At 37.5% G+C, this 24,919-nt stretch overlaps 1 long non-coding RNA gene across 1 annotated transcript in view; it reads right to left on the bottom strand.

Annotated features, from left to right (window-relative positions):
* Nucleotides 1-1,751: 1,751 nt before the first annotated feature.
* The window catches only part of LOC144324715 (uncharacterized), a 77,041-nt gene continuing 53,873 nt past the window's right edge, over nt 1,752-24,919 (bottom strand). Inside the window, exon 3 of the long non-coding RNA XR_013390148.1 lies at nt 1,752-1,875. This is a non-coding gene — a long non-coding RNA (uncharacterized LOC144324715). The remainder of the gene's footprint in view (nt 1,876-24,919) is intronic.

Here is a 24,919-nt window from a genome sequence, read left to right as displayed (position 1 = left end):
CTCTGTATTTCTCTCATGAATAAATAAATCTTAAAAAAAAAAGAAATTTAATTTCTGAAAATTACTGGGTGAATACCTTATAGCCATTCTCTATGTATAGTCAATACATGGAGGCTCAGCTATCTTCCAATGAACAGATGAAAATAAAGAAATCCTAAAAGTAATTTCCTAAGACAGAGGAGATGCCCTCCTTCCCCCAGACTCTGTGCCTTGTGCATGCCTCCATTCTGATCCCTTTATTTATGGGGCTATCTTCCCTTTGGAAAGCAAGCTCTAGGAGGGCAAAGGGGGCATTTTATTTATCCTTGTATCTCCAGTGCCGGTGTACCCAACAGATGCTCAGCAAATGCTTATGAATGAATGGGTGAAGCTAGAAACTGTACCTAATAGGGGAATAGAACTGGTTTGCCATGATGTAGCAGAAAACTCTCTAAGCTACAGCTGGGTGGCCCCTGGAATGTTTGTAGTTATAATTATTAACTCTTACTATTGTCTAGGCACTGAACATGGATTATCTTACTAAATCCTCATAATACAAATGGATAAATAAAATCAGATAAAGTAAAGGACTTGTCTAATGTCATATAGCCAGAAGTGACTGAGACAGGATTCAAACCCAGAGACTGTGAATGAAGAACACAAGCACTTCAACACAACATCCTACTGCCCACTTGCTGACAACTTCTTTGTGGTTTTAGACAAACCATTACTTTAAATAAGACCCATTTTCCACACTGGTAACATAATGGGTTTTGGACCAGCTGTTCCCTAATATCTCATTCAGTTCTGATATTATATAATTCTATCAATCAAAATTAAGGAACATTTGCTTTTGAGCCAGCCTCTGTGACAGGGAATAAAACAGTTACCTATTTAGGGATTCTTCTCAGATCAACCAAATAGCCTGTTTTGCAATGTAAAGCTTAAAACTTCTTTCTGAAATTCTTTAGATGTTTTCTACAAAAGCCAAGAGGAGGAGGTGATGATTTTTCTCGCTTGCCTCTAAAAAGGACTCTGTGATAGAAAAGCATCTCAGAGAATAGCAAGCCATCTCCAAGCCACTCCCTTAGTCTCATAAAGGTAGACACCTTCCACAGAAAGAATCCATGCTTTGTATCTAACAGTCTTAGAGAGGCTTGTCCTTGATTTACCAGTTGTCTAGACAAATCCACAAGAGTAGATAAAAATAAAACTACCTCGACTAACACCCCTGACAAGTGAATAAATAACTGATGAGAAATCTAAGTAAAGTAACAATTGAGCACCTTTTATATGCAAAATATTGCACTGAGTGGTAAGATGTGGAGAAGTGAAAATAAAATTAGTATGGGTGAACTAGATGGAAAGAACTGGAAAACAGGACTCAGTACCATTGAGCAGCCTGGTTCAGGAAATATCTTTGTCCTCTGGGGCCCAAGACTCTCCTCCCCTACTCAGAGACACTGGGGAAGCCTGGAGGAAGAGCATCAGAAGAGTGATCGTACCAGGGCCAAGACACCAGTTTGCCTGGTTTGGGGATATCACTTCTACCCCCTTATGCAAAACCAGCAAGAACAATGGAATCCTGGGCATTACTATTGATCTAAGCAGATGAAAAGAATACTGCACAGATTCTGAAAATTATGACCATAGAATAAAAGGAGACCACAACCCACAAGTTATTTTCATAGGGTGATTACCTATGAAAATACAAAATTTTTTAAAAGATTTTATTTATTTATTCATCAGATACACATACACAGAGGGAGAGAGGCAGAGACACAGGCAGAGGGAGAAGCAGGCTCCATGCAGGGAGCCTGACGTGGGACTCAATCCTGTTCAGGATCTCTCCCTGGGCAGAAGGCGACTCCAAACCGCTGAGCCACCTGGGCTGTCCTGAAATTACAAAAATTAAATAGGACTGAGGATCTCCAAACATAATGTCCAGAATACAATAAAATCATACCAAGAACTTTAAAAAAAAATCTCAACTTGAGAAAAAGCAATTAAGAGCACCAACACCAAGCTGTATCACATGTGAAAATTATCTCATAAAGGTTTCAAAGATTTTCATAGATGGCTTTTAAGATGCTGAGCAATGTTCCCTCTGTCCCTACAATCTGAAGAGTTTTGATCAGGAATGGATGCTGTATTTTGTCAAATGCTTTCTCTGCATCTATTTAGAGGATCATATGGTTCTTGTTTTTTTCTATTATTGATGTGATCTTTCATGATTGTTTTACGAATGTTAAACCAATCTTGCATCCTGGGATGTCCACTCTCACCACTGTTACTCAACATAGTACTAGAAGTCCTTGCCTTAGCAATCAGGCAACAAAAAGAAATAAAAGGCACTCAAACTAGCAAAGAAGTCAAACTCTCTCTCTTCACAGATGACATGATATTGTACATAGAAAACTCAAAAGACCCCATCCCAAGATTGCTAGAACTCATACAGCAATTCAGGAGTGTGGCAGGATACAAAATCAATGCCCAGAAATCAGTGGCATTTCTATACATTAACAATGATACTGAAGAACAAGAAATTAAGGAGTCAATCCCATTTACAACTGCACCCAAAAGCATAAGATACCTAGGAATAAACCTAACCAAAGAAGTAAAGGATCTATACCCTAAAAACTACAGAATCCTTCTGAAAGAAATTGAGGAAGACACAAAGAGATGGAAAAATAGTCCATGCTCATGGATTGGAAGAATTAATATTGTGAAAATGTCTATGCTACCGAGGGCAATTTACACGTTCAAAGCAATCCCTATAAAAATACCATGGACTTTCTTTAGAGAGTTGGAACAAATCATTTTAAGATTAGTGTGGAATCAGAAAAGACCCCAAAGAGCCAGAGGAACACTGAAAAAGAAAACCAGAGCTGGAGGCATCACAATGCCAGATTTCAAGTTGTACTACAAAGCTGTGGTCATCAAGACAGTGTGGTACTGGCACAAAAACAGACACACAGATCAATGGAACAGAATAGAGAACCCAGAAATGGGCCCTCAATTCTATGGTCAACTAATATTCAACAAAACAGGAAAGACTATCCACTGGAAAAAGGACAGTCTCTTCAATAAATGGTGCTGGGAAAATTGGACAGCCACGTGCAGAATGAAACTGGACCATTCTCTTATACCATACACAAAGATAAACTCAAAATGGATGAAAGATCTAAATGTGAGACAAGAATCCATCAAAATCCTGGAGGGGAACACAGACAACACCCTTTTTGAACTTGGCCACAGTAACTTCTTGCAAGATACATCTACGAAGGCAAAGGAAACAAAAGCAAAAATGAACTATTGGGACTTAATCAAAATAAAAGGCTTCTGCACAGCAAAATAAACAGTCAACAAAACTCAAAGACAACCTACAGAATGGGAGAAGATATTTGCAAATGACGTATCAGATAAAGGACTAGTATGCAAGATCTATAAAGAACTTATTAAACTCAACAGCAAAGAAACAAACAATCCAATCATGAAATGGGCAGAAGACATGAACAGACACTTCACCAAAGAAGACATAGACTTGGCCAACAAGCACATGAGAAAAATGCTCCACATCACTTGCCATCCGAGAAATACAAATCAAAACCACAATGAGATATCACCTCCCACCAGTGAGAATGGTGAAAATTAACAAGACAGGAAACAACAAATGTTGGAGAGGATGTGGAGAAAGGGGAACCCTCTCCACTGTTGGTGGGAATGTGAACTGGTACAGCCACTCTGGAAAGCTGTGTGGAGGTTCCTCAGAGTTAAAAATAGACCTGCCCTACCACCCAGCAATTGGACTACAGGGTATTTACCCCAAAGATACAGATGCAGTGAAAAACCGAGACACCTGCACCCCGATGTTTATAGCAGCAATGTTCACAATAGCTAAACTGTGGAAAGAGCCTCGGTGTCCATTAAAAGATGAATGGATAAAGAAGATGTGATCTATGTATACAATGGAATATTCCTCAGCCATTAGAAAAAACGAATACCCACCATTTGCTTCGACGTGGACAGAACTGGGGGTATTATGCTGAGTGAAGGACAAACATTATATGGTCTCATTCATTTGGGGAATATAAAAAATAGTGAAAGGGATTAAAGGGGAAAGGAGGGAAAATGAGTGGGAAAAATTAGAGGGCGACAGAACATGAGAGACTCCTGACTCTGGGAAATGAACAAGGGGTGGTGGAAGGGGAGGTGGACGGGGGGTTGGGGTGACTGGGTGATGGGCGCTGAGGGGGGTACTTGGTGGGATGACCACTGGGTGTTATACTATATGTTGGCAAATCAAACTCCAATAAAAAAAAGTATGCATAAAAAAAGGTTTTAAAGCAGCACTGTGAACTAAATTGTGTCTAACTCAAAATTACATGTTGAAGCCCTAACCCACAATATTATTTTTTATGCAAAGAACAGAATATCATACATTTATTTCATGAACCTTGGTTCTTTTTGTTTTGTTTTGTTTTGTTTTTATCTTTTAAAAATATTTGTATTTTTTATTTTTTTATAATAAATTAATTTTTATTGGTGTTCAATTTGCCAACATACAGAATAACACCCAGTGCTCATCCCGTCAAGTGCCCCCCTCAGTGCCCGTCACCCATTCACCCCCACCCCCCGCCCTCCTCCCCTTCCACCACCCCTAGTTCATTTCCCAGAGTTAGGAGTCTCTTATGTTCTGTCTCCCTTTCTGATGTTTCCCACACATTTCTTCTCCCTTCCCTTATATTCTCTTTCACTATTATTTATATTCCCCCTAACCTACAATATTATTATATTTGACATCAGAGCCTTTACAGAAGTAATTAAGGTTAAATGAGATCATAAGGGTAGGAACCTGATCCAATAAGATAAGCGTCCTTATAATGATATCAGAGTCCCCTCTGTCTTGGTCATGTGAGGACACAGCAAGAACACAGCATCTGTGAGCCAGGAGGAAGGCCCTCACCAGAAACCAAATTAGATAGTGCCTTGATCTTGGACTTCCCAGTCCTCAAAGTGTGAGAAAATTATTTTCTTTCATATAAGCCACTAGTATTTGGTGTAAATGGTATTTTGTTCTGGCAGCCTGAGCTAAGACAAACAGTCATCATAAAAATGCCTCAAAAACCTATCACAAATTGTCTTGAAACAAATGAAAAATTGAGAAATCTCAGAAAAGACAAAGAATTTATAAAAACAATCAGATGAAAATTATAAACTAGAAATACAAAAATGCAAACTTTAAGAACTGAATGGGTTCAAGACAGCATGATGGCCTTGGTAAACTTGAGGACTAAATAACTGAATTCACCCAACCTGAACAACAGAGAGGAATTAAACAGGGGGAAAAAAAAAGGAAACAAGCACAGTCTTGAAGACAAGTAGGATATAAAAATAGATCCAAGCTTTGTATCATCAGAGTCCCAGAAGGATTAGAAAGCATAAAGTAGGAATAGTAATAGAAGATACAATGGTTGAAATTTCCCAATTTTGATAAAGGCACACTTCTACACAATCAAAAAACTGAACACCAAAAGGGATCAAGTCAAGGAAATCCATGCCAAGACACATCGTAATCACACTTTTGAAAACTGACATCAAAATAAAGTTCTTGAAAGGAGATAAATGACTCATTATAGAAAAGGGACACCAATTCAAATGACAGCAGACTTCTCATCTGGAACCATGGAGGGCCAGGAGGAAGTGACATAACATTTTTCAAATGTTGAGAGAAAAGAACTGTCAACCATGAATTCTATTTTGAAAAATTATCCCCTAAGAATGAAGGGGAAATAACATTCTCAGATGCAGGAAAACTGAAAAAAAAAATTTGTCATCAACATACCCACTCTTAGAGATTGGATAAAAGAAATTTTTTTTCAAAAAGAAAGGAAGTTATAAAAGAAAGAACTATAGTAGATTAAGAAGGTAGAAGGGACAACAGAAAGATCATAAATATGTATAAGTGCAATAGCATATCCTTTCCCTTGGGAGCTTTATAAATCTCATCCAATGTATACAAAAACAGTAATACCATCCAACACCTAAGGCAATGTTATTTAAAATACAGAAGACAAAGAGACCTAAATGAGAGTGAGTTTCCCCACACTTCACTCAAAGTGGTGAAATGCTGATTCCAATAGACTGTTAGGATCATACATATATATACTGTAATAACCAGAACAACCACTACAAAAACAATACAGAAAGATATACTAAAATATATGATAAATAAATCAGAAAGGAATCCTAAAAAGTTTTCAAGGTACCCATGGGAAGGCAAGAAAAAAAGAAAGGTAAGAATCATAATGAGAAGAATGAAATAAAAAGAAAATAATAAAATAGCACACTTAAGTGCTCTCGCATATTGAAAACTCTCTTAAATGTCTGAGTACATCAATCAATAGACAGAGATTGGCAGAGTGGATAAAAAATATACAACCCAGCTATATATTGCTTAAAATAAATTCACTACAAATTCAATAACATAGGTAGAATGAAAGTAAAAAGATAACAATATGCCATGCAAAGATTATATTTTTAACAAAAAGCAGGAGTAGCTATATCACCATCTTAGAAAGTAAATGGCAGAGCAAAGAAAATTACTAAAAGAAAAGAGGGACATTACATAATGATAAAAGGATAAATACACCAGGAAAACATAATGATCCTAAATATGTATCTGCTAAACAACAGAGGCTCAAAATAAGTGAAAGGAAAACTGATAGAGCTGAAAGGAGAAATAAGCAAAACCATAATTATATTGAGGACTGCTGTCCTCTCAGCAAATTTGAAAACTATGAACAGAAAATCAGCAAGATTTAGAAGATCTGAACAACACAATCAACTAAAAGGATATCTAATGAACATACATATATAGAATATTCTACTCAATAACAGCAGATTATACTTTATTCCCCCAAGAACCTGTGGAATATTCACCAAGACAGATCATATCCTGTGCTACAAAACAAACTTCAACAAATTAACAGGAATTTGAATCATACAAAATGTGTTTTCTGACCATATAGAAATCAATAACAGGAAAATTTCTAAACACATGAGAATTAAACAATATACTTCTGAGTAAAGTCAAAAAAGAAAGTCTCAAAGGAAACTTTCAAAATGAATATAATTAATGAAAACAAAAATGCAACTTACCAAATATGAGAGAAGCAGCTAAATCAATGATGAGAGGGAAATTTGTAGCATTAAATGTTTCCATTAGAAATGAGAAAAGATCTCAAGCTGATAACCAAGTTTCCTCCTCAGGAAACTAAATTAGAGTAAACTAAAGGAGGAAAAACAATAAACATAAAAGGAAATATCCATAAAATTGAAAAAAAAGCATACAAATTTGAAAAAACAAAAAGCCTGATCTTTTATTACTTTGGAAAAAGTTATAAAATGTGTATGGATCTAGCAAGGGCATATGCATATGTCCAAATTTATCAAATAGTATACAGTGAATATGCACAATCTTTTGTTTATCACTTGTATCTCAATAAAGCTGTTAAATAATATGTTACATATGTGGCTCACATTATCAAAAAGACAAAACACAAAGCAACAATGTTAGGAATTTTGAAATAGAGATTACAACTACCCTTTGTGCTGCCATTAAAAAGGGAATACAATGAACAACTTTACACTCACAAATTTGTTAACTTAGAAGAAATGAACCAATTCCTCCAAAAAGTAGAAACTACCAAAACTCAACTATGGTAAAATACACAATGAGTACAGCACCATAACAATCAAAAAAAATAAATATGTAATTTAAAATATCAAAAAACAAGGCTCCATACCCAGACAGCTTCACTAGAATTCTACTGAACATCTGAAGAACAATAACCAGTAATTTCACACAATCTTTTTTCTGAAAAATAAAAGAGAAACATTTCCAAACTCATTTCATGAGGTCAGAATTATCCTGACACCAAAACCATACAAAGATAGCACTACAAACAGCATCAAATAAAACAGAAGACCACTACCTCTCATGAAAAATACTCAGCAAAATATTAGCAAAATATTAGCAAATCTAACAATATATAAAAAGAGTTATACACCACAACAGTTGGTCTTTATTCCACTAAATCAATAAATTACAAAAGAAAAATCATATGAATTGACCCACATATGCTGATTTTTTACAAAGCTGTAAAATCAATTAAATGAAGGATCCTCTCATCCTATACAAAAAGTAACTCAACATAAATTGTAAACTTAAATGTAAAATTAAAGGCTATATAACCCCCTCCCCCCCAAAAAATCAAAGAAAATTATTGGGATCCTTATAAGACTAGCTAAGGAGTTCTTAGTCTTAACATCAGAAGCATGATACATAAAAAGAAAAACTGATAAACTGAACTTCATCAGACTTCTAAACTTTTACTATGTGAACAGTCATTTGAAGTCATTGAAAAGACAAACTATAGAATGAGAGAAAATATTCAGAAATCAGATATCCAACAAAAGAAAAATCCAAATACATAAAGAACTCTGGAAACTCAATAAATGAGCAATTCAATTAGAAAATGGACAACAGATAGGAACAGACATTCACCAAAGGGTATACAGATAGTAAAAAAGCACATGAAAATATATTCAACACCATTAGCCATTAGGAAAATGCAGATTAACACCATAATGAAAGATTACCACACACCTGTCAGAATGGTTAAAATAAAAAATAATAATAAAATAGTGGTAGCACTAATGTTGGTTAAAATATGGATAAGGTAGGGGCATTTGAGTTATGCAGTCGGTTAAGCATCCAAGTCTTGGTTTTGGCTCAGGTCATGATTGTGAGATAGAGCCCTGCCTGCACTGGGCTCCAGGCTGAGCATGGAACCTGCTTGAGTTTCTCTCTCTGTCTCCCTCTGCCCCTCCCCAATTCAAGCTCTCTATCTCTAAAATAAATAAATAAATCTTTTTAAAAATATGGACAAAGTAGATTATTACATGACTGAATATAAAATGCCACAATCACTCTGGAAAACAATTAGGCAATCTCTTAAAAAATTAAACATGCAATAACACATAGGCCAGCAATTGTACCCTTGAGTATTTATCTCAAAGAAATGAAACATGTTCATATAAAAACCTGTTCACAAATATTCACAGCAACTTTATTTGTAATAGCCAAAAACTAGAACTAGAATCAGCCCAAACGTCCTTCAATGTTAAAAAACAAAAAAACAAACAAACAAAAAAAAAAAAACTGATAAACCTCTAGCCAGATTAGGAAAAAAAAAAAAGATATAGATTATCAATATCAGGAACAAAAGAGATGGTATCACTACAGATTCTACAGATCTGAAAATGATAATGAAGAAATATGAATAACTTTATGCCAATAAATTTGCCCACCTGGATAAATTGGTCAGTAGTTGAAATACAGAAATCATTAAATGTCACTAAAGAACAAGGAGATAAATTAAGCGGTCTTATCTCTATTATTTCTTAAAATTTATAGCTACAAACCTTCCCACAAAGAAAACTCCAGGCTCTGAATAGATTTACCAAAATGACACCAAATGTTTAGGGAAGAAATAGTATCAATTCTGCACAAACTGTTCCAGAAAACTGAAATGGAAAAAATATTCCACAACTCTTTCCCTGAGGTTAGCATTATTCAGAGAGCAAAAATAGGCCGTTATTACCAAAAAAAAAAACAAAACTTAGAAGCCAATAGTATTCATATACACAGATGGAAGCATTTTAAACACAATTTTTAAAAACTAAATATGACAACATATTTATTTATATGTATTTTTTTAAATGCATCATGAGCAAGTAGAATTTATCCTAGGAATGCAAGGTTGATTTAACAGTCAAATATCAATCAGTATAATTTACTATATTAACAGACTTGAATATAAAACTATTATCATCTCAACAGAATCAGAAAAAATATTTGAAAAAAATCCAACATTTATTCCTGATGAAGCCTCTCAAAAAAAAAAAAAAAAACAAAAACAAAAACAAAACTAAGAACTAAAAGGAACTTCCACAACCTAATATAAATGGCATCTACAACCTATAGCTAACATCATACCTAACAGTGAAAGACTGATTGCTTTCCACCTAATATAAGAAACAAGGCAAGGATGTCCATTCTCATCAGTTCTATTCAACACTGTACTGGAGGTTCTAGCAAGCAAGGCAAGAAAAAAAAAAAAAAAAACCCACAAACCCTCATCATTTAAACTGGAAAGGAATAAGGAAATCTTTATTACAGAGGACAAAAATATGGGCTTGACAAAAAAAGTTACCAGAAATAGTGAGTTTAGCAAGGTTGCAGGATGTAAGGTCAGTATAGAAAAATCAATTGTATGTCTTCATATCAGCAATAAAAATTGGAAATGACTTTTGTCCTTATATTTAATGTGTCTTCTAGGAACACCTGGGTGGCTCAGTGGTTGAGCATCTGCCTTTGGCTCAGGGCATGATCCTGGTCCTGGGATCAAGTCCCACATCAGGCTCCCTGTGAGGAGACTGCTTTTCCCTCTGTCTGTGTCTCTGTCTCTCTCCGTGTGTCTCTCATGAATAAATAAATAAAATTTAAATAATAATGTGTCTTCTAATCAATGTGGAGTTCAGCCTTGTTGTCTTCTTTTTTAATCCAATCTGACAAAAAAATAAATAAAAAAAAATCCAATCTGACAATATCTTCCTTTTATTAGAATGCTTAGACCATTTACATTTATGTGTTTATTGCTATGGCTGGATATAAATCTTCCACCTTGGTATTTGTTTTCAATTAATCTCATTTGCTCCTTTTTTTTCTTTTTCTCTGCCTCCTTTTGGATTGGGTTTTTGTTTGTTTGTTTGTTTGTTTTTAATAATTCCCTACTATCCCCATTGTTGGCTTACCGGATAAAACTTGTTGTATTACATAGTGCTCAATTTAAAGTATATAGTATGCATTTTCAATTTAACACAGCTGACCTCCATATTAAGAGATTTCATTATATTTATAAAAATTACAACTTTATATTTCCATTTCTTTTATGTTGTCACACATTTTATTTCTACATATTTTGTAAACTTCATACAACATTTTTTTTTTTTGCTTTAAAGAGTTTAGATTATAAGATAAAGGTTTTCGTATCTACCTACTTAGCATTTCTAGGGCTCCTTATTCTTTCCTACAGATCAAGATTTTCATTTAGTATCACTTTTATTATAATTAACGTACTTCCCTTAACATTTCTTGTAGTGCAGTTGTGCCAGGACAAATTATTTTAGCTTTTGTATGGTTATAAAAAGTATTTTCCTCTTTAAAAGATATTTTCACTGGGTATAGCATTCTATGCTGATAATTCTCTTTCAGTATTTCTTCTAGCATGTGTTGTTTCTGATGATAAATCTACTGTCATCCTTATTTTTATTCCTTTGTGGGTAATGAGACTCTGATCCCAGCCTGCCATCTTTAAAACTTTCTCTTTAGTACTGGTTTTAACTGTTTTTTGTTTTGTTTTGTTTTGTTTTGTTTTTTTGTTTTATAAATTTTTTTTAATTTATTTTTTTTAATTTATTTTTTATTGGTGTTTAATTTACTAACATACAGAATAACCCCCAGTGCCCGTCACCCATTCACTCCCACCCCCCGCCCTCCTCCCCTTCTACCACCCCTAGTTCGTTTCCCAGAGTTAGCAGTCTTTACGTTCTGTCTCCCTTTCTGATATTTCCCACACATTTCTTCTCCCTTCCCTTCTATTCCCTTTCACTATTATTTATATTCCCCAAATGAATGAGAACATATAATGTTTGTCCTTCTCTGACTGACTTACTTCACTCAGCATAATACCCTCCAGTTCCATCCACGTTGAAGCAAATGGTGGGCATTTGTCATTTCTAATAGCTGAGTAATATTCCATTGTATACATAAACCACATCTTCTTTATTCATTCATCTTTCGTTGGACACCGAGGTCTCTTCAATAAATGGTGCTGGGAAAATTGGACATCCACATGCAGAAGAATGAAACTAGACCACTCTCTTTCACCATACACAAAGATAATTTATTTTTTATTGGTGTTCAATTTACTAACTGGTTTTGATCATAATCTCCCTTTTTGTTTTTTTGAGAGGGCAGAGGTGAAGCATGGATATTTTTTTCCTGATTATTTTTCCTTCACTTTTTTTTCTGTCCTTCGGGAATTCCAGTTATACAGATATTAAGTTGCTTGAAGTTGCTGCACAGTTCTGTTCACTTTTTATATCTATGTCTATTTCATTTTTAATTGTTTATGACATTAAGTTCATGATCTTTTTTCCATAATGTTTAATCAAACTTTTCCAACTGAGATCAAACAAGGGGACACCCTGCCTCTTTGTTTCAATTCTCATAGTGTAAGCAAATGTCCTTTTCCTAGTTAATTAGTGCCACATTTTTCACATTTGAGGACTTTTTATTGGTGATGTTGCTGCTTAAAATGCCCCCAAGCATAGGACTGAAGTGTAGCCTAGTGTCCCTAAGTTCAAGAAAGCTACAGAGTGCCTAATGAAGAAAACGCATGTGCCACAAGTTTTTTTTTTTTTTTCAGGCATAAGTTATGTAATGCTGTTGGCCATGAGTTCAACATTAATAAATTATATATATATATATATATATATGATTATATATCAGCTTAAATTTTGTTTAAATTTATATATATACACACACATATATAGGTATATATACATATATGTAAAAATGAGATAGTTTTACATAGCAATGCACATAAAGTAAGATTATATATCAATTGGTTGACAAAAATATTATGACCAAGGATTCACAGGAACCTAATCCAGTATTTCCCCTAGAAGCAATGGTTCAGTATTTGCTAATTCAACATTCATAGTGACTTTATAGAATACAACTACCATGAACAATGAGAATCAACTCTATATTAGCTCTGATGTAAAGCAGATCAATATCCATGCTCTCATAGAGGTTGCCCATGCTATGTTCAACCTGGGGAAAGGAAGAATCATTCAAGTTAGATGGATATAATTGTGTTAGTGGTAAGGAGTTGCACCAAGGTTAAGTAGCTAGAAAGACCAGAGTTGAAGGGTATTCATAATTATGAATCTGCTCCCAGCATCACAGTTTCCCCAAACAAAGTGGTCTTGTCAATTAAAGAAGAATAGTTATTATCTTAAACTTTCCTCAGAGGTTCTTTTGCCTGAAACACAAATCCCTTCACAGTTCATCCACTCAATAAATATTCACTCACACTATGATGTGCAAGGCCTTATGCTCAGACTTCAGGTTAGAAACTAAGAAGACTGAGCTTTTGTCCTGCACAGGATCAGAATAAGATGGGAGAAAACAGGTGAGCACTATCAGTACTGTGTGCTACATGTAGGACATAGTTGCATCCAAGGACATCATATAAGCACAGGGAAGATCCCCCTAGTCAGCTTTGGAGGTGAGGTCCTTGGGGACCCTTAAAGGAAATAAAATTTAAGCTGATTCTTAGAGGTTAAATAGGAGTTCCTTTTAAAAAAAAAAAAAAAGGCAGTTGGAGAAGCAGCAGATGAAAGATGCTGAGGAAATCTAGGAAAAGGCCAGAATTCAGGGTAGACATAAAAGCAACTGAGAGCGTGCAAGACCTTACATATGTATGTCAAGCTAAGGAGTCTGGGCTCTACTCTACAGGCAAACCAGAGTCAGGAAAGAGGTTTTTTTTTTTTTTTTAAGATTTATTTATTTATTCATAGACACAGAGAGAGAGAGAGAGGCAGAGACACAGGGAGAGGGAGAAGCAGGCTCCATGCAGGGAACCCGATGTGGGACTCGATCCTGGGTCTCCAGGATCACACCGCAGGCTGCAGGCGGCGCCAAACCGCTGCGCCACCAGGGCTCCCCAGGAAACAGTTTTAAGCAGGAAAGTGCCATGGACAGATTTGTACTTTATTTTTTTTTTTTTTTATTTATGATAGTCACAGAGAGATTGAGAGAGAGGCAGAGACACAGGTAGAGGGAGAAGCAGGCTCCATGCACCGGGAGCCCGATGTGGGACTCGATCCCGGGTCTCCGGGATCGCGCCCTGGGCCAAAGGCAGGCGCCAAACCGCTGCGCCACCCAGGGATCCCCCAGATTTGTACTTTAATTAATGGTCCTTCTAATTGCTAAAGATGAATTTAATGGAGAACTATACTGGAGGCTAAAGGACAAGTAAGGAGCTCTCAGCAATAATCAAAAGGTGAGATAAGAGTAGACCTGACTAGGGCAGTGCTGCTTCCAAAATGTCCATCCATTCACTGGTGCTTTAGCCACATCAACCACCTGTTACATCCCATAGAAATAATTTCTTTCAACCTTTTGCACTTTGATGTGCCATTTTTCCACGGCCTACAATTTTATTTCCTGCCTTTGTCTGGTTGCAAAGTTCCTATTAATTCTTAAGTACATCTCTACTTTTCAGCCTTTGCCCATACCCTGAAGCAGAGCCTGTTTCTCCTTAATCTCTATTTTCAAGATCACCTCTGCTGTAACACCCCATATAAAACCCATAAATTTTCATTAATCAAGTAGAGGTCTTAAAATTTCAACTGGATTGAGATTTGCTTGAGGGCAAGGATTATGTCCTGTACATTCCCCACCTGGACAAAGGTGTTGCTACATGCTGCAGATCAGTGACTCTCAAACTAAAATGAAGAAAGTTGAGGGTCCACTTCTGGATTCTCTATACTGTTCCATTGATCTATGTGTCTGTTTTTGTGCCAGTACCACACTGTCTTGATGACCACAGCTTTGTAGTACAACCTGAAATCTGGCATTGTGATGCCCCCAGCTATGGTTTTCTTTTTTTTTTAATATTCCCCTGGCTATCCGGGGTCTTTTCTGATTCCACACAAATCTTAAGATAATTTGTTCCAACTCTCTGAAGAAACTCCATGGTATTTTGATAAAAATGTGTAAATTGCCCTGGGTAGCATTGACACTTTCACAATATTAATTCTTCCAATCCATGAGCATGGACTATTTTCCCATCTCTTTGTCTCTTCCTCAATTTCTTTCAGAAGTGTTCTGTAGTTTTTAGGGTATATATCCTTCACTTCTTTGGTTAGGTTTATTCCTAGGTATCTTATGCTTTTGGGTGTAATTGTAAATGGGATTGACTCCTTAATCTCTCGTTCTTCAGTCTCATTGTTAGTGTATAGAAATGTCACTGACTTCTGGGCATTGATTTTTTATCCTGCCACACTACCGAATTGCTGTATGAGTTCTAACAATCTTGGGGTAGAGTCTTTTGGTTTTTCTATGTAGAGTATCATGTCATCGGCGAAGAGGGAGAGTTTGACTTCTTTTTTGCCAATTTGAATGCCTTTTATTTCTTTTTGTTGTCTGATTGCTGAGGCTAGGACTTCCAGTACTATGTTGAATAGCAGTGGTGAGAGTGGACATCCCTGTCTTGTTTCTGATCTTATCACAGTCTTCTATGGAGATGGTTAAAACAAAAAAGCAGGTGCTCTCCAGAATTTCTCATTTAAGAAAGACTGAGATAAGGCCTGAGAATTTCATTTATAACAAATACCTAGGTGATCCTGATGCTGGTCTAGTGAACACACTTTGAGAAACACTGCTCTAGAATGCCAGACTGTAGACTTCCTATGTCATAAAGTTTATTATCTCCACATCCCCAGTGTCTTGATTCTCTATCATAAGCATGCATCTCTGTGTATATGCGTGTTACCTGCATAGAAATGTTGAGCAGAAATTCATATGCTTTCCCTTCTTGCCTAGAAATGTTTCAACATATCTTTCCTTGGGAACAAAGATTCTTAGTCATAAATTGTCATTTTGATCACTTTAGGTTATTATATTTTAAAAGAGCTATCCCATGTACCACATCCCTATCTATGCTCTAGCCATACAGACCACTCTGAGTTTCCCATCCATTAGTATGTGCCCTAGAATTTTCCTCCATGTTCCTAATTGCAGATTAAACTAATAACATGCAAAAAAAAAAAACCCTATTTTCCACCAAAAAAAAAACCATGAAATGTATTGCTCACTTTTAAAACCTGAACTGTTGTCCTTATGACTAAAATGTACAAAGGAAAACAATGGAAGTATTATAAGAGGAGATCAAAAAGCAGGCAGGGGCTTCTCTAGCCAATGTCTCTGAAATGATGAAGAATCATCTCAAAATTTTTTTGGTCCACCTAAGCCACTGTTGATCATTCCATTGCATTACCAAAATAGTTTTTCCTTATAAAATCTATCCCATTTCATTTCCCATTAGTTGTCAGACCTCCCTGGGGGTATATGTTCTCAGTTCATTTATTTTGTGAAATTCTTTATCAAATTTTCTTCCCTTTTCTTTGTAGTCTCCTGATATCTTCACAGTTTCTCTTAAAAAAAAAAAAAAAAAAAAAAAAACCTCACACTAACTGAAATGATTTACATGATCCTTTTCTTTACTTGGACCCAAAGAGTGTCCCTAAGGCCTAGCTACATAAATAGTTGTGGGTTTTCTGACATGCTTACTACTTTCACGGCTCATGTATAATTTTTTTAATATCTCAATCATGGCATGTTCTCTTTTATTTCTAAATTTTTCATTGAACTTTAAAATGATTACAAAGTTAGCAATTATTTCAAGGTAATTTCTATTTATTACGGAGTCTAATTTCCCTGGGGTTTTTTCTTGTGGAGTTGCTTCCATAAATGTCCAAGTTCTTTTCTCCAGGTACTCCTAACACAAAGTAATTTTCCACAGCCCTTTACATTATCTTGATGACTTTTTGGATGGTACAAAAGCAAGTGAGCCTGTGTGTATGTGTGCGTGTCTGTGTGTATGAGAGAGAGGGAGAGAGAGAATTAAACTGTAGGCTAACAGACCTGCTTCTCTTCTCTTTTTGATATGTTAACCCTCAGGGACAGCCCTGCCATGGGACACTAAGCTATTATGTTTATCATCCCTGTGGGACTTCATCTCAGAAGGACATGAACACCTATACTTTTTTTTTTACGTGATTAGGGTTGCACACTTAACTATTTTGATGATTAGGGTTGCACACTTAACTATTTTGATAAGCTAAGAAACTTAAAAATGTCACATGAAAGCAGAGTAAGGCATCTGAGCCTAGATTTCAGAGCCAGATGGATCCAGGTTTGAATGACAGCCTTGTCATTCACTAGCTATGACACTGGGTAAGCTACAACTTCTCTTTGGGTCTCAGTTCTCTTAGATATTAAATTAAGATAAATACCCTGAAGATAATTAAATGAGATAATACAGAAAAGCACTGAGAACAAATTAGATGTTCCAAAAGGCTAGCACATGCCCACCTCTCTCTCACACACAAACATGCACACACAAAAAACTACATTTCTCAAAATTAAATATTTATATATTGTTTTACATTTTTAATACCTGTTACTACATACACATTTCTATCCTTAATTCATGAATGACATAGTTAGATCAAGTGATAGAGTTCCCATACAAATATATAAAAGAATAAATTAATTCTTAGTGTGTATCTACTTTGTACTAGACCTTAGACTATTTAATCCTATGAAAATTACATAGGGAAAGGATAAAGTATGGATTATTTCCCCCCTTCTACTGAAGAATGAACTAAATTCAGAGAAGTAAGTTAATTCAGCCAAGAACACAGAGCTAGTAAGTGGCAAAGCTAGCCCAAGAATACATACAGTGCCTTCACTGTATATCCACAACAGAATGTAGCATGGTGAAGATACGACTCCAGAGAAAGCTGGCCTGGGTTTGAATCTGTGCTCCAGCTTAGGTTAGTTGCATTTAGGGGAAATAATGTAACTTAAATTTCCTCACTGGTAAAACAGAATTTAAAATAGCATCACGTTCTTAGGGCTTTTGTGAGGATTAAATGTGTTAATTTCTCTAAAACTTGGATACAATGGTGTCTGGCACACAGCAAGGCCCTGATAAGTAATATCTATTAGTAATTTTACAAAGTGCAAAAATAGGTTATGTCTTCTATAGGTCAGAATGAATGTGATTCAGATTTTTTAAAAATAAATTTTAAAAACCCTCTTATATTTCTACATGACATACTCTTCTTTACACGTTTAATATCCTCTGCCCAGAAAGGAAGAGATTAACCAAATGCTGCTCCTGACTTCGATCAGAACTAAGGTGAGGTCATCCATAATGTCATTCTATCTCCCTTACCTTTAATTTCCCTATCATGAAGTGAGAATTATCTGAGAAACATATCAAAAATAGCAGGCAATCACTAAAGGTCCTTTGAATCCAAAGGCATTGGGTTCTAGACAGAGTTTTAGACATTGGCTCCCAATTGGAGGTGATTCTGACCACAAGCAATACTTGCAAATTTCTGGAGATAGCTGTGGCGGTGTTACTAGCATCTAGCGTGCAGAGGCTAGGCGTGCTGCCACACATTCTACAATGCACAGCGTAGCTCCAACTACAATAAAGAATTACGTGGTTCAACAGGTCAAAGTGACAAGGCCGAGAAACCCTGATCTAAAAGATGGAGGAAGAGTGACTTCATGGAAGGGAAAGAAAAGAGGGAGGGAAAGCAGGAATATGGCCATTGCAATAACCCAAGAAGAAAATGATGACACTAGAAATATAGGTGACAAATTTCAGGAAGGCGGTGAATATGAAGGACGTTAACAAAACAGAACTGGCATTACTTGGTGAATAGTTAGCTGTAGCAGGTGTACTCATTTTCTAGGAGTGCCAAAGACCAGGGATTTTAAAAACATGTTTATTTTCTCACAGTTCTGGGGCCCAGAAGCCCAAGATCAAGGCGTGGACAGGTTTACTTTCCTCCAAGGCCTCTCTCCTTGGCTTGCAGATGGCCACCTTCACATGGTCTGTTCATTGTTCACATGCATCTCTGGTGTGTCTCTATGTGTCTGCATTTTTTAAAGATTTCATTTATTCATGAGAGACACACAGAGAGAGGCAGAGACATAGGCAGAGGGAGAAGCAGGCTCCCTATGGGGAGCCCAATGAAGGACTCGATCCCAGGATCCCGGGATCACGATCTGAGCCAAAGGCAGATGCTCAACCATTGAACCACCCAGGTGCCCCTGCATTTCCTCTTATATGGACACCATTCACGTTGGGCTAGGGTCCATCCTAACAGCCTTATTTTAACTTAGCCATCACTTTAAAGGTCCTATCTCCATATGCAGTCGCATTCAGAGAGGGGTCAGGACTTCAACCCTATGAATTGGAGAGGAGGGGAGACCCAAGTCAGCCCACAATAGCAGGTAAAGAAGGAAGAACAATTTAAAAGGCTTTGGTGACTAGAGGAAACTTCAAAACACAGTGCCTGGAAACAGTATCAATTTATTATTTCTCATGATTCTGTTTTTTGGTCAAGTGGATTCTTCTGCTCATACAACAGTGGCTGGGCAGTGGGTGAGCTGGATGGTATAACTGCATGCTGGCAGTTAATACTAGCCACTAGTGGGGAGTTCAACTGTACCTATAGGTAGGGGCCTCAACTTTCTCCAAGAGAGCCTCTCCATGTGGCTCTTAGATCTTTCTCGTAGAACAGTGGCCAGCTTGCAAAAAGAGCATCTCAGAGACAAACCCCAATATGCAAATGTTTATTGAGATGCTGCTGGCATTGTACTAGTCAATGTCCTATCAGTCAAAGCCAATCAAGTGAACAAGCCCAGAGTCCACATGAGACGGGGACCACATGAGGAATGCTGGAAGAGACAGTTAACTGGGGACACCAAAGTAACAGTCTATTACAGCACTCAGACCATCTTGTCTCCTCTCTGTATCATATCACTCTGTATATTTCCCAAAATGTATTCACTTGCATTACTATCTTCCCCAGTAGACCACCCTCCTCAATGGCCAGGACTATGTTGTATTTATCGAATCCCTTATCGTGGCACTGGGAATAAACTAGGTGTTTGGTTTTTTTTAAAGATTATTTATTTATTTATTCATGAGGGACAGAGAGAGAGAGAGAGAGAGAGAAAGGCAGAGACACAGGCAGAGGGAGAAGCAGGCTCCATTCAGGGAGCCCGACGTGGGACTCGATCCTGCGACTCCAGGATCACGCCTTGGGCTGAAGGCAGATGCTTTAACCAGCTGAGCTACCCAGGCGTCCCTAAACTAGGTGTTCTAATAACAGTTAGTGAACCATAGAAAGGGATAGAGAAAAGAAAAAAGAAACAGGAAGAGAGAGACAGGCAAGGACTCTAGAGTATTCCCATACCTTTTACTTCTGAGTATGATAGTTAATTTCATGTGTCAACTTGACAGGATCATGAAGTGCACAGATATTTGACTAAACATTATTTCTGGGTATGTCTGTGAGGATGTTTCCAAATGAAATTAGCATTTAAATCAGCGGACTCAAAAAGCAGTTCTCTCCAGTGTGGATGGACACCATTCAACCCTTTGAGGGCCTAAATAGAACAAAAAAGTGGAAGGAGGAAGAATTCAGCTCTGCCTGCCTGATTGCTTGAGCTGGGACCTCAATCTTCTCCTGCCCTCAGGCCCCCTGGTCCTCTGGCCTTTTGATTTGGACTAAATGACACCACCAACTCTCTTGGGTCTTCCAGCTTGCAGATGGCGCATAGTGGGACTTCTTAGCTTCTAACTGTGTGAGCAAATTCCTTATAAATAAATCTCTTCCTCTCTCTGTATATAATCTATTAGTCCATTTCTCTAGAGAATTCTAATATATGAAGGTAGAAAGAAAGGACAAATTATTTGCTCTCTAGTTCCTTCTTTTTTTTTTTAATTTTTATTTATTTACAATGGTCACAGAGAGAGAGAGGCAGAGACACAGGCAGAGGGAGAAGCAGGCTCCATGCACCAGGGAGCCTAACGTGGGATTCAATCCCGGGTCTCCAGGATCGCACCCTGGGCCAAAGGCAGGCACCAAACCGCTGTGCCACCCAGGGATCCCTCTAGTTCCTTCTTTTTCAAAAGGTAAAATCCCACTCTGTGCCAGACTTGTTCAGAGCAAAACAGGTGACTAGCCGTGAGGCTCAAAGAATACTTATCCACTTCTATGATCCAAGACTATTTTACTCAAAATACTAGTGTGAAAATATTGGTCCAAATGTGATCCAAACCACCAACCACCAAGAGTTGTTAGAAGCTACGCACACACAGTCCCAGAGTGAAAGCCAAAAATTTCTTGCTTTGGGAAGAATTTCTTTACAGAATAAATCTAGCTCCTGGCACTTAACACTTTGTTGTCAGCCAAAGTCTGCCCATGGGGAAAACACCTGAAGGCTGTGTCAACAATGAATAAGATCTGAAGTTTCTGATGTATCATTTCAAACAGAGCAGTCACTTGATCTGATCCTCAGCCTCCTCTCTTTCTGATCATGTTCTCAGAAAGCTCCATGCCCCTCCCTCTCCATGTCCAACTGCTTCTTATAGGCTGGTCAACCTCAAGTCTACGTCTCAAACCCAGATCTCTCTTCTCAGCTGCAGACTCATGCTATCTTCTGTAACTCTACTTTCTACAGGATATATTAATTTGGAGGACCCACAGGTACCCCATATCTAGCTACTCTAGAATCTAGAACTCAGCTCAACACACACACACCAGCACCCCAAACTAGTTCTTCCTTCTATAATACTCATCTTGTAGTAGCAAGGCTATCTACCCAGACAACTAAACTAGAAAATTCCTCCCATCCCTTTCTACCCTGACACAACTGGCAATCCCTACAATTTTTACATTTTAATTCAGTCCACCTTCATCTCTTGCCAAAGATGCTGTAACAGCCAGGCAACTGGTCTCCTTGTCTTTAATTTTGCCCTGTCCACCTTTTCACCTGTACTATAGCCAGAATGATGCTTCTAAAACTAAAGCCTAATCTGATGACTTTGCTTAAAATTTAACAATGGCTCTTCCAACCATATAAAATAAAGTCTACACTCCTCTAGACCTAGAAGTCTCTGGGGATTGGTCTCTTCTTGCCTCAACTGCTCCTTATGCTTCACTGTCCTGTCCATATTCTCCAAAAACCTCATACTGGTCCAGAGTTCCAATTGTTTATTATTATTATTATTATTATTATTATTATTATTATTCCTTCTATGAGGAAAAGTTTCCTCCCCTGAATTGACTCCTACTCATTCTTCAAGATTCAACCTAAGAACACAAGCCACCCTGGCCCCCATGCTATCCTCTAAGCCCAGCAGCATACATCCCACCATGCTGCGTGTGCTTTACCACCTGTCTGTGTTCACCACCTGGCTGCATGTTCCCTGGAGGCAGAGATCATGTCATATTCATCTCTGTGTCCCCACAGCTCAGTAAATATCACTTCAGTCTCACAGAAACAATGTCACTGTTATGACATGAAACTCTACAGGCGTGGATCCGGTCACAGCTGCCAAAGCTGAACAAGTGGGAAAAGAACTCATCCCATGAAACTTCTCTTCTACTGCCCAGAGCAAAAAAAGTCTCAAAGAATCCCATTTGCCTGGGTTTCATAAAGTTACTCCACACAATAATTAGTCTCTTCCAGATGCTAGAAGAAGAGAGGTTTTTCTGGATTTAAAAGAATTTGTCATTTATCCTTTTCATTAAGTCACCTTTTACTTGGTTAAGACTTAAAAATGTTTCCCCAAAACTCAACTGGTGTTGCCCCATCAAATGTTGTCAGGGAAAAAGTTTCTCTGCCTTTCAGCCATGAAGACTCCTGCACATCATTCACCTGGAAAGCTCATTACTCTTCACCTTACCTCCACCTCCTACCTCTAAGTGACCAACTCCTAGTTTTTGTCTAAGAACCAGCTCAAGGATCATTAACTCTGAGACACCCTCTCTCAACTTTCAAAACTGATTGCTCCTTCCATTGTGCACACTTACCGTATAGTATTGCACATGTGTGTTTGTCTTTCCTATAGGATGATGAACTTTCTGAGACTAAGGACAGGGGCCTGTTCATCTTTGTTTTTTTTTTTTTGTTTGTTTGTTTTGTTTTGTTTTTTTCATCCTTGGATCCCCATTCCCTTTTGCAGTGCACAGAGTATAGGAAACCCTAGTGAAAGGGTGATTGAGTTAATGAATAAATGGCTTTATGACTAAATAATCTGACAAAGATGACAGAAAGATTCTTAATATATGTAAACGTGGGAGACTTTAAAGAAAGAGGAATTAGGAACGCCTGGGTGGCTCAGTGGTTGAGCATCTGCCTTCAGCCCAGGGCATGATCCTGGGGCCTGAGGATCAAGTCCCGCATCGGGCTCCCTACAAAGATCCTGCTTCTCCCTCTACCTGTGTCTCTGTCTCTCCCTGTGTCTCTCATGAATAAATCAATAAAATCTTTAAAGAAAAAGAGGAATTAATGTAAGAAATAGTATATTTATACATGTACTTGTGTTAAATTTATTCTATGAGTTGTTGTAATCAGGATTGAATAGAGAGTCATATGATTTTTTTCCCCTTCAAGAGAATGTTAAGAAAAGTAAAACTAAAAGTTGGGATTCCCAAGTTGGAATTTCAGTTCTGCAACTGACTGTGACTAGGAGCAAATCACTTAACCTCTCAGGAGCCTCATCTCCTCACCAGTTGGATGAGTGTGATGTTTAGTACTCAACAGATTATTTCCTGCTCTACACATCTATAAGGTCCTGATCCCACTGCTCCTTTCACCCACTTCACTTTCCACTCATATAGCCCACATCTCAGCCTTCAGAGCTCTGTCATCACTTCTTGCACATGCCTCCTCTCATGCTCCCCATTGGTCTCTGCTCCATCTGTTTGATGGCTCATGTGGCAAAACCCACACTCCCAGTCTACCAGCACCATGGGTTCTGGTTCTCTCTTGAAATCACCTTCTACTTCCTGTCTAATGAACTGTTTTCTCATCTCCTTCAAAAAGTTCCTCATGGTATTTTCCTCTCAGAAACTCAGATTTACCTTGAACTACTCTATACAGGTAAAGGTGTACGTGATGGAATAATCACATTCATCATTAATACATCCTAATCCCTCAAAATTCTATCTGTACTCATCATCCCACTTATTTTTCTCAATAACCCTATAATGTTAATGTTATCAATCACAATTCTGTAGGAAACTGAGACTTAAAACATTTAAGTGGTTTGTTCAGAATCATACACTTAGGTTATGGAAGAATATGGATTTGTTCTCAGGTTGTCTAGCTCCAGTTTTGCATACTTGCTACTCTTCCCAGGATGTCTGTCACAATGGAAATTACACAGAATTAAGACCAATACAATCGGTAGTAGATGCTGCTTAATTATTTGATTAATTTGTGACAGTCTCTGCAATGTCAAGGCCCAAGCCCTGCATAAGAGGCATAAGATGGTTTGAATGCCAGACATCTACAAAGCAGTCAATGAAAAGTGCTAAAGCAGCAAGACTAGCCAATGAGGATGCTTGGAGTGACACTCAGGAAGTAGCCACAGAGTAAAGAACCCCCTGTCCCCATGGTACAGAAACACATTCTTATATTTCTATGAACTTGAAATGTTCCTCTAGGTCTTTGCCCATATACCTCTTCTGCCTTGGATATTTCCTACTCTACTCTCTTTTTACCTGGACAATTCCTTCCTTACTTACTTACTTACAATACTTACTCTTCAAGGCTAAGGTCAAGTTCAACCCCTCTACAGAGTTTTTACTGAATCGCCTAGGCTGGGCCCTGTGCCATTCCTCTGGGTTCCTCGTGTGTGTGTGTGTGTGTGTGTGTGTGTGTGTGTGTGTGTGTCTTCCCATACTAACAAGCAAGTAACTCAATTCTGACATTAACCTAACTGGAGATAGTGTCAGATCGCACAGGTTAAGGGCTCAGTGTCACAGAAATGTTTCCCCTTACTTACCTGCCACTTCAGATGCCAAGTGCCAATCCAAGTTGTTAGCTCTGCTTCTTACCAACTGCCTATACATCAGAAGTTCCTACTCCCCACCCTCAGGGTTTAATTAATTTGCTATAATGGCTCACAGAACTCAT

This window comes from Canis aureus, chromosome 12, assembly GCF_053574225.1.
Source record: "Canis aureus isolate CA01 chromosome 12, VMU_Caureus_v.1.0, whole genome shotgun sequence".
NCBI lineage: Eukaryota > Metazoa > Chordata > Mammalia > Carnivora > Canidae > Canis > Canis aureus.
The sequence above is the reverse complement of the archived record's forward strand: the minus strand, read 5'-3'. Positions and strand labels throughout refer to the sequence as shown.